The sequence below is a fragment of the Petaurus breviceps genome, unplaced genomic scaffold (assembly GCF_028583685.1).
Source record: "Petaurus breviceps papuanus isolate PSGF00001 unplaced genomic scaffold, PetGlider_PUasm1.0 140, whole genome shotgun sequence".
Classification (NCBI taxonomy): domain Eukaryota; kingdom Metazoa; phylum Chordata; class Mammalia; order Diprotodontia; family Petauridae; genus Petaurus; species Petaurus breviceps.
In genome coordinates this window covers 39,351,184-39,362,249 of record NW_027185698.1, presented here as the reverse complement: position 1 = coordinate 39,362,249, position 11,066 = coordinate 39,351,184, and the positions used below count along the sequence as shown (strand labels likewise).

Below are 11,066 nucleotides of genomic sequence, written 5' to 3'. Positions count from 1 at the left end.
GGAAGGAAGGAAGGAAGGAAGGAAGGAAGGAAGGAAGAGAGGAAAAGAAGGAAAAAAGACTAATCTTTACAAAAAGTTCTCTAATAACCATCTTAGTTAACATTTATGAAGCCTTTGCCATTTTAAAAGCAAAGACCACAGCCCTGTGAGGTAGGGTAGGTGTCATGGGTATTATTAGCATTCATATTTTACAGATCAGGAAATTGAAGCTCAGGGAGAAGTGACTTTACCCAAGGATACACAAGAAATAACTTTCAGTTAGAAGAGCAGCCTTCCCAGTGCACATCTATGTTTCTACAGGGTTTTGCCATCCTGAATTAGAAATAACAACAATTCCCTCCTATTTTATAATCCTTTAAGGATTACAGAACATTTTCTTTACAATAGTTCCAGGAGACAGGCTGGGCAAGTGTGAGAATCCTCACAGTAAGTAAGGAATCTGAGGACCTAAATGATAAAGTAACTTGGACAACATCATAGAACTCGAGAATTTTGCAGTAGGACATAGATCTAAATCCCGGACTCTGACAAGTTCAGTGGATCTGGGTTCAAATTCCAGCCCTGCTACCTACTGCTTATTTGACATTGAACATGTTCTCTTAATGTCTCTGGATGACAGGTTCCTCAAGAATAAGTTTTTAGAGTTGGGCTAAATGATCTTGTCAGATTTTCATATGACACGAAGTTGATCAAGATATGTAACACACTGGAAAGCAGTCAAGACTTTCAAAAAATCTTAGCCTCCAACACTGAGCTGAATCCAATAAGATGAAATTCAATAGCAATCAATGCAAAATCTTACAATTGGGCACAAAAGAAAAAAATCAGCTTCATAAGAATGATATGGAGTGGTACGATTAAATAGCAACTCATCTGAAAGAAATCTGGGGGTTTGGTGAACTACAAGCTCAACATGCACCTCCAACCTTGTAACTGTCAATGTGGCAGTCAAAAAAGCTAATGTGATCTTGCTCAGACCTGGAGTCAGGAAGACCCGAGTTCAAATGTGACCTTAGACATTTACTAGCTTTGTGAACCTGGGCAAATTACTTAGTCTGTTTCCCTCATCTGTAAAATGAGCTGAAGAAGGCAACGGCAAGCAACTCCAGTATTTTTGCTAAGGAAGTCCCACATGGGTCACAAAGAGTCAGACACAGCTAAAATTAATGAACAAGGAAGCTGCCCCCAGTCCTCTGCGTTGGTTATACCACAGATAGAAAGTTTTATTCTATTCAGGGCACCCTACTCTAAGAAAGGCATTGGCAAGCCAATAAGTGTCTTGAGCAGGGAAACTGGAATGGTTAAGGGGTCTTGGATTCAAAGAATATGAGGATTGGTTGAAAGAATTTAGGATTATAGCCCAGGGACATGAGAACTGAGAAGTACGAAGTGGCTGAAGATGTCAGGGGCAAGAATTCAATAAATATTTATTAAGGTCAGATATTATGAAGATTGAGGGGGGGGGGGGCTGTGTTACATAGCAGATAGACAGCTGACCTAAGAGTCACAAAGAACTGGGTCCATGTCCCAGCTTTAAGATATACTGGCCAACTGGGCAAGGCATTTAGGCTCTCAGTGTCCACTGGCAACTCTAACATTAGGTACAGAGTCAGTACAGAGCTTCATTGGTAGATGGAGTTTTCCCTGCATCCCAGGTGTTTTCTATACCTATTAAATCACAGATCTTACAAAAAAAAATTAATGGAGACAACTAGTATATGGAAGAATGCTTGATCTGAAGCTGTGTAGCAGCAAGCACCCCAAGCATCCTCAGGGTTTGCTGCCAACACAGGTTCTTGGATCTGCTTTGATAAAGGAAAGCAACTCAAAATGGGTTAACAAGCTTACTTTAATCAGTCAAACATATATCGTTTACCTTGTTCAGGGGAAAAAGGTCAGCACCCTGAACTTCAAAGTATACAGGCAGAATTATCAAGACAGAAACAGATCAAGTAGACAGCTTTCCAAACTGTCCAACCATTACATCCATACCCAGTCAACATCTGGGTTTCAACATCTGGGTTTTTCAAAGCTGGGGGGGTTGGGGGGGCTCTGGACAACGGCTTCCCAGAATCCAGATCAAATCACAGAACACTTCTCAAAGTGAGCCCCCAAAACAAAGCCTCACATCAGGGCTTATATAGCCTTCTCCTGGCTCAGGGAATGTAACAACCTTTTGGACCCACTGGCCAATCAAAAAGTATCTACTGAAAAACAAGCCTCCTACCCCAGGCTCCAGGTGCACTTTAGCTTAGGGGCAGGAAAGATCTTTAAATTTACATTCCTATCACAAGCTGGAGGACCCAGGTTATAGTCCTAAGTATGAGACCATGGGCAAATAACAACTTTTCTGAGCCTCTGCTTCATTATTTGGAGTCAGCATTCTAGACCTTAGCTAGGATAACAATGGCATGATAATGCTTGTACTCCCTACCCCCATGGGGAAGATGAGAGAAAAGGGATTAACAAAACTCATAGATGTATGAGCTGTTACTAGCAAGATCCTTCTATGTGTAGGGAGGCACTAGGCTGAATGGTAGGAACAGACATCCAAACATGAAAAAAGATGGCGTCTCTGTACCCAAGCAATTTTCAATCTAATAACCTCTCTTGACCCCACTTCCCAAATAGGTGGGGCAAATTACTTAGAGTAAAGGAAACTGGCAGAGGCTTCCTTCCAATTTCAGTCCTCCCCTTGCCCTTCCCCAGTCACCAAACTCTCTGCCCATCACCTGCAGCGACTTTTACATTACTATTGATTGGTGGTCCTATAACAACATTGTCTCTGAGTTCAGTACCCCTTGCAGGATTGTTAAAAATTAACCTTCTTGGCTTGCACTCATTGCATCAATCAACAAGTATTTATTAAGCAACTACTATATGCTAGGTTTGAGGTAGGGAGACAAGTTAGGAGTAATCTATATAAGAAGGGATGAGGACCTGAACCAAATTGGTGGTTGGATGAGGAGAGAGGACTGGATATGAGAGTTGTAGAGAGGGACATAGCAAGATCTGGTACCTGACTGGATGTGTCTAGCAAGAGAGTGTGAAGAGCTGATGCCAAGAACAGCCCTGGGATCTGTCTCCTCATCTGAGCTGGGAAGTAACATCTCACGGCTCAGGAGTAAGAGCACTATTTTAAACCTCTTCCAGGGATCACTAACTGGCAGCAAATGACTGAATCTAAGAAAAGCAAGGCTCAATGTGCCACTTATTTGAAGCATGATTTGTCAAGGAATGAGGTTGTTGTTTTTTTTTCCTACTACCATGGACAAATGTTGAAAGTGCACATTTCACAACTATCTCAGAGATTTTGGAAGTTTCATATAGCCCTTTAAGGTTTGATAAGCATTAACTCATTTGATCCTTACTATTCTAGGAGGTCAAGGAAGTTATTATCCCATTCTACAAGGAAACAAGCTCAGAGGTACTAAGCTATTTGCCCAGGGACACACAGCTTGGAAGTGTCTGAAGCAGGATCTAGACACAGGTCTTTGTGATTCCATAGCTTCCTTCCTTAAGGCATAAAGTAAAGAATGTGACTATCTGGGTGGCTAAGTGAAAAGGACTGGGTGGAGAAACAGGAGCTCTGGGCTCTTCTTTTGCATCTGCTTTGGGCACTACCATTTCCCTGGTCCCCAATTTCTTTGCCTGTAAAATGAGAGGTTTGAATGAGATTCATCTCCAGAACAATTTTTACCTCTAAGGGTTTCTCTCTGTTCTATGTTCTAAGGTTCCTCCTACCTATGACATTCTATGTTTTAGGTAACTATGGTGCCTAGGATAGAAAAAAAAAGTGTCTAGACTATTCTAGATGCTTACATTGCTTCCAGATAAGATTTGGGTATTGTACAGTAGGGAAAACTGGACTTAGGATCTGGCTAACTGTCATTATAAAGCCTAAGTTACATTATCCATCAATTTGGGCAGGCAGTCACCCATCTGACTCAGCTTTGCTAAGGACAAACCAGCACAGAGGAAGGAATTTTCCCTTTCAGATGAAGTGATCTTCCTGGCAATGGGGACCTAACCATGTCAGCTTATACCCCCAAATCTCCTCACTCCCTCATTTTTATAAGAATTTAATAAAATCAGATTCAAAAATTATCCTCTCATTTTTTCCAGTGGATACATAGATTTGAGATGTTAGGGAAAGAAGTGAAATGTTCATATCCCCAAAATCATGGACATGATAAAACTTTTTAAAAAATCAAAAGCCATCGGCTGAGCTTTCATCTTTGATTACCTGTCAAGCTCTCTGACTTAGTCTCCCGCTGATACCATTCCTTCCATGTTTCTTCATTTGCTTCATCTTGAACAAATCTGGAATGAGTCTGGCAAAAAAAAAAAAATAAGATGAAATAAAGAAGAAGAAAAGAGGTAAAAAAGAAAGAAACCCATTTCCTGATAAACCTAAGGTCCCCTAAAGTCAATGTAACCAAGATTAAGAGGGAAGTGAGAAATTGGGAAAGAATTTTTATAGCCAGTGTCTCTGATAAAGGCCTCATTTCTAAAATACACAGAGAACTGAGTCAAATCTATAAGAATACAAGTCCTTCCACAATTGATAAATGGTCAAAGGATACGAACAGTCAATTTTCAGAGGTAGAAATTAAAGATATCTATAAGCATATGAAAAAATGCTCTAAATCACTATTGATTAGAGAAATGAAAAGCAAAACAACTCTGAGGCACCACATCTCACTAGTCAGATTGGCTAAGATGACAAAACAGGAAAATGACAAATGCTTGAGAGGATGTAGAAAAATTGGAACACTAACCATTGTTGGTGGAATTGTGAACTGATTCAACCATTCTGGAGAGCAATATGGAACTATGCTCAAAGGGCTCTAAATAACTGCATACCCTTTGACCCAGTAATACCACTTCTAGGGTTGTATCCCAAAGAGATCATGAAAATGAGAGGAAGACCCATATGTACAAAAATATTTATGTCAGCTCTTTTTGTGGTGGCAAAGAATTGGAAATTAAGGGGATGCCCATCAATTAGGGAATGGCTAAACAAGTTGTGGATATGAATGTAATGGAATACTATTGTGCTATAAGAAATGAGGAGCAGACGGACTTCATATTTACTTGGAGAGACATACTAACTGATGTGTAGTGAGAAGAGCAGAATCAGGAGAAATTTGTACACAATTACAGACACAACGTATGTGTGACGGCTGACTTTGATAGACTGGACTCTTCTCAGCAATGCAGGGTTATAGGTCAACTCCAAAAGACTCTGATGGAAAGAGATGTCTACATTCAGAGAAAGAACTAGAAAGAACAGAGTTTGAATGCAGACTGAAGCCAACTACCTGCTCTCTTTCTTTTTCTTGTTTGGTTTTGTTTCCTCTTTCCCATTGTTCATTCATCAGTTGCAATCATTCTTTACAACCTGACTAATGTCTAATGTGAAAGTATTTGGAGATCCTATACTTGATTCAGCTTAGTGCAGAAATTCCTCTGAATCCACAGATCTGTTGGGCCCGCTGTTTCCTGCAGAGTATCTGGGGATGTGGGGATGTTAATTTGGGGTTTGCTTCTATCGCCTGCCTGCAAACAGTAATTTGATGAGTGTGCTGGCCTCTTCCCTCTAGCCCTGTTTTTCATAGAATCAGGAAAGAGTACTGGTCACTGTGTATGGAATCGTTGAAATACAACTCAACAAGGAGTTACATGAGTTGTCCTAGGAGTAGGATACATGAGACCTTCCTGTCCAGTTTAATCTCTCTTGACCAAGTCACTTTTCCCCTTCTCTGGGCCTCAGTTTCATCCTTAGTAAAATAATGTGATTTGGAATAGAAGCATAAAAACATTAGAATTTTAAAAGATCTTAACTTTCTAAAATATGTAGGAATCCCCTCTATGGCATCCATTTTGAAAACTCATCCAGGGTCATCCATTCTCTTCTTGAAGATCTCTGTTGGCCTCATCAATTCCCTGCCTGCCAAGGAAGCCCATTCCTTTGTTAGAAAAGCTCTCATTTTGAGGAAGTTCTTGCTTATATTCAATCAACAAACATCTATGTTGGGCATTGTGCTTGGCAATGGGGATAACAAAGATACAAATGAAACCATCCCTGCCTATAACAGCTAACAATAAATTCTGCCATTTTGTAGCTTCCATCACATCTAGCTCTTGAAGACAAAGATCATATCCTCCCTTTAAGTATTTTCTTTCTTTACATGAAGCATCCCCATTTCAAGTATTCTGTGACCTATGACCCTGGATCACTCATTGTCTCACAAAACATACTTTGCCATTTTTTCTCCTCTATGTCAGAATATTGAGACTGACTTAAAGAAGGAATTTTCATTAAAAGAAAGAGGAAAATCAAAGAGAACCTTGAATGGGCAACCATTTGGATGTATATTAGTATAAGAGATTTAGAGCTAGAAAGGACCATAAAAGTCAGCTGGTACAATCGTTTTGTTTTACAAATGAGGAAACTGAGGCCCAGAGTAGCTAAGTGACTTTTCCAAGGTCACACACGTAGCAAGTGGGATTCAAACCCAGATGTTCTGAGTCCAGAGCCTGTGCTCTTTGCATTATGAAAGCAGTGAGAGTCATGTATAGTCTCCGACAAGAGGAATATTAAAGCTGAGCATGTCCCCCTCTAGACACAAATCTTCAACACAAGTTGGGTTGTGATGGCATTTCTCTAACTTCTGTGTGTTCCTCATGATGCTCCCAGTCCCAAAGCATAGAAGGCCATTTGCTCAGGCAAGTTAAGAACCAGTCTCAGGTGGTTTTCTTCACCTCTCTTGACTGCTACTGTTCTCCCATTGGTTCTTTTTCTTCTCTGTGATGGAGAATCAGAAGCAGGGCTTAGGTTAATAGACACTGCCTCCTCATCAAATAAGGTCGTCCAGTATATACTGTGGCTCCCCTCAGCCTGTGCCGCTGGTTTGGGAAAGTCTTAAACTGGAAATGGCAATAATCTACAGCTCCTCCACCTCCAGTAAACTTTCCGTTCCCAAGCTAGAGAAGCTAAACATAGCAACTTCAAAGGGGAATCAAGGGAATTCGGGTTGGGCTCCTCCTCTACAGAAGAAGCAAAAAAGACTGGGTAACTGGAGGACAAACTGAGGTACCCACCTGTCCACATTCCAGATGCAAAGATTCCAGGTTGTGCCAACTGAATAAAACCCTAGAAATTCAAGAACACATTCCTTCAGAGACACTTCAAAGGGAGAACCAACACTGATAAGCCCTATATTGCCTTCTTTAAAGAGGAATGAAAGCCAAAATCTCAACTCTGTCTTCTAAGTCTTGACCCTGGAGGTTTTCTCCCCATTCTGGATAAGAAAGGGAAGTTCACCACCATTTAAGAGATCTTAATTAGATCATTCTCAACAATCCTTTTCTTTCCCATGTCACTTTCTATTATAGGAGCAAACTGAGAGAGGATCCAATCAAGTAGATGGGCTAGCTTGTTGGCTTACCTTTTCCTAAGTCCATGCCCCAATGGAGGCTAAGCTAGTTTTTCCTTAAAAGACATTGGGACCTTCCTTGATACTTCATTGGGCCAGGGGATGAAGGCTTGAACCACTGACTTCCTGGTGGTCTAAGATCAAAAGTCATCCCTAGAGAAGTTAGGAGCTCAGCACCATGGCCAGTGTGGAGTCAAAGAAGATGTATCCAACTGAATCAATGCTATATTCTTGATGAATATCCTTTCCATGCTTTTGCTAAGAAATTTCCCTTGGCTAATTGTTAGATGGTTGACAATTGCCTCATACTGGCTTGAGTCAGGTTTGACCAATAAAACTCCCCTACTCAGTAAACTCCAGTGGCTTGCTCATACCTCCAGAATCAAATATCCATGTCCCTGATTGGTATTGGAGCTCCTCATAACCTGCCCCCACCCTATCTTTCCAATTTTATTAGCCATTACTTCTCTTTACACATTCTATGGTCCAGTAAGACTGGATTTCTTATTGCTCTCGTATCTCATCTCTGTATCTTTACCCCAATGCTCCCTCATGTCTATAATACACTCCCTCTTCATACAAGCCTCATGGAATTCCTAGATTTGCTTCAAGTTTCAGCTCCAGCACTAAGCATGAAGCCTTTTCTGATCCTATTCCCAAACTCAGTTGCTAGTCCTTCTCCTGAAAAAAAACTAGTTTTTTATCTATTTTGTATTTTTTTAAATTTATTTCTCATGTACCCACTGTCTCCCTGCTACATTGTAAGCTCCTCTTTTATCTGTTTATTCTTGGCACCTAGCATAGGGTCTAACACATAGTAGGTACTTAATAAATGCTTGTTTATTGATTGATTTAATCTGGTAAGAAATAATAGCTTTCCCTAGTTGAGGTCTAAATTCTTAAGGAGGAAATTTTAGCTCTCTCCCCCATCAACTAATCAACAGCCATCTATTAAAAACCTACTATGTGTTAGGCATTGTCTAGCAGCATTGGGGATATGCATATGTATCCATTGTCTCCCTGGCTAGTAAGCTCCTCAAGGACAGGAACAATTTCTCTTTTATCTGTTTATTCCTGGTCCCAAGCATAGAGTCTAACATATAATAGGTGCTTAATAAATGCTTGCTTATTAAATGACTTTATCTGGTAAGAAGTAATTGCTCTCCCTAGTTGAGGTCTAAATACCTAACCAGTAAGATAGTTTTAGCCCTCTCCCGCATCAATTAATTAACAGGAATTTTGTTAAACACCTAGTGTGTGCTAGGCACTGTCCTAGAATGAAATAATCGCTAATCTCTGAGAATTGACAGTCTATTGAATACCAATGATTAATGAATTACTGTATCAGTCAGCCTCAGGTCCCATATACCTGAGGTGACCTAGCAAAGGCCCAGCAACCTGAGGTCCCTTCCTCAATCCAGAACTACAGTAATCAAGAGTACTTTGCCCTGACAATTACAGGTTAGGACAAAGTGCTCTAAATAACATGGAGAGGGAAGAGCTCACTTTCAGCAGGGGAATAGGACAGAGGGACAAGGGCTCAGGAAAAGCTCTGATAGTTAGGACATTTTCTCTTAAATGGAGCAGAAATCTGCCTTCCTGCAACTCCCCCTCCCTCTCCTAGTCCTCCCCATTCTACTCTCTGGGGCCAAGCAGAAGAACCATAAATACCTTCTTTCTCATTAGTACAAAGAGTCTACAACAAAGCAAAACACATTTAAAACTCACCAACAGACTACAGTTAAAGGTAATTAGGGGTAAGCTCTTTAGAAGCAGAAAAGAAATACATTAGGAACAAAGCCTCAGTTGGGGGTGTATTAGAAAGGATAACCAGATTTGAATTCCAATTCTGTCACTGACTTAGTTTTAATTCAACTCTCTGAGCCTCAGTTCCCCATAAGGAAGAAAATGAAGGGGGGAGGGGTCAGTGTGGAACAAAATGATTGCTAAGATCCCTTCCAAATCTACAGGAAAAAAAGTTGTGTAGTAGAAGAAGATCTACTATCTGAATAAGACCTGGGTTTGGAACTCAGCTATGATATTTACAAGTTTTGTGACTAGCAAGTCTCTCTAGTTACTGCTAGGAAAACACTTTGCATACCTTAGAGTTCTATATAAATGTGAGCCATGCTTATTATTGAGGAGGAAATGAGGCAGAAGTCAAAGTCAGGGGCTAGAAGAAGTCCCTGGAGTGAGGTGAAGGGGTACAAGAGAGGAGATATGCTGTAAAGTCATACAATGAAAAAATCAATTTACAAAGAAAAGTAAAAGTCTAGACTGAAGAGGAAAGTGAGGCAAACTCCTACTGCATTCACTCTGCCTGCCCTCTATCCCCTTTGGATGCCATCCCATCAATATCTATGCAGATTCCAATGAAGGAACTTCTGTGGCCTTGTTACCCTAGATGGAGTCAGGGATAGGAGCAGTCTACTATGATTATGTCCTTAAACATTTGATGGATGCCTCGAGGTAGAGGCAAGTACTAAGAACAGGAAGGAGTTCCTCTATTTAGAGGAAGTTGGGAACCTGGACTGAGAATTTATTTAGCCATGTGGCCTCGGGCAAGTCACTTTACTGATGGGAGGTGAGGGAGCCTCAGTTTAATTATCTGTAAAAGAGGCAAAAAATCCTTGTCCTACCTATCTCCCAGGAGTGTTGTGAGTAAGGTACATTGGGAAGCACTCCATCAGTATGGAAGCTCCTACCAAACTGGAAAGTCTTCAAGCACAGTCCTAGTGACAAATGGCACCTGCTGTATCAAAACCACCCAGCCCAGGTGTACATGAAGAGCAGATGGAGCAGAAGAGCATCAACCACAGCAGGCTGGACACCAAGTGATTAATTCTTTCACGATACATGAAACAGATTTTTAAAAATTATTATAAATCATTCCTTTTCATCTCACGGACAATCAGTGAGCCCTCGCTCCATGGAAATCCCTGACCTAGGAATTCACGGATTCATTCATAGGGGCAAATTCATAGAAAAAGATACAGTGCTTTCTTTCCCTCAAGAAGTTCAGAATCTAATTGAGAAATAGGGCAAGGATATGAAGAACTAAAATGTGAGGTAGAAAGAGGTAGAGATCCTAAAAAGGATAGAGACAAAATTCAGTACGGGGTTCAAAGAAGGGGCACTTCAACCTGGAAAGAAGCAGTGAAGGCCTCATGAAGCATGTGGAATTCAGACTAGACCTTGAAGGATGGGTAGAGAGGGCAGGGTGGGGTCATTTCAGGAAAAGAAACAAGTGTAAACAAAAGCATGAAGGTGGGAAATCATAGGGTGTAAATGGTACACAGAGGGAAGTAGTAAGAGACCAGGATGGAAAAATCAATTGGAGCTACTTTGCAGCAGGCCTTAAATGACGAGCTAAGAAGTCTGTACTTTATTCAATAGGTAATAGGGAGCTGCTGAAGGATGTCAAACAAGGGAGTGAGATGATCAGAGCTGTTCAGTAAGAAGATGAGTCTGGAGGGGAAATGTATGGGAGGAAAGAAGGCTGGTTAGAAAGCCATTACAAAAATTTAGGCAAAAAGCAATATGGTCTAGCAGAAAGAGATCACTGGTCTGAAATCAGAGAAGGAAGGAAGGAAGGAAGGAAGGAAGGAAGGAAGGAAGGAAGGA

General features: G+C 40.8%; 1 long non-coding RNA gene across 1 annotated transcript in view; it reads right to left on the bottom strand.

Annotated features, from left to right (window-relative positions):
- The window catches only part of LOC138150671 (uncharacterized), a 106,750-nt gene that overhangs the window by 59,410 nt on the left and 36,274 nt on the right, over positions 1–11,066 (bottom strand). Inside the window, exon 2 of the long non-coding RNA XR_011165624.1 lies at positions 4,247–4,334. This is a non-coding gene — a long non-coding RNA (uncharacterized lncRNA). The remainder of the gene's footprint in view (positions 1–4,246; positions 4,335–11,066) is intronic.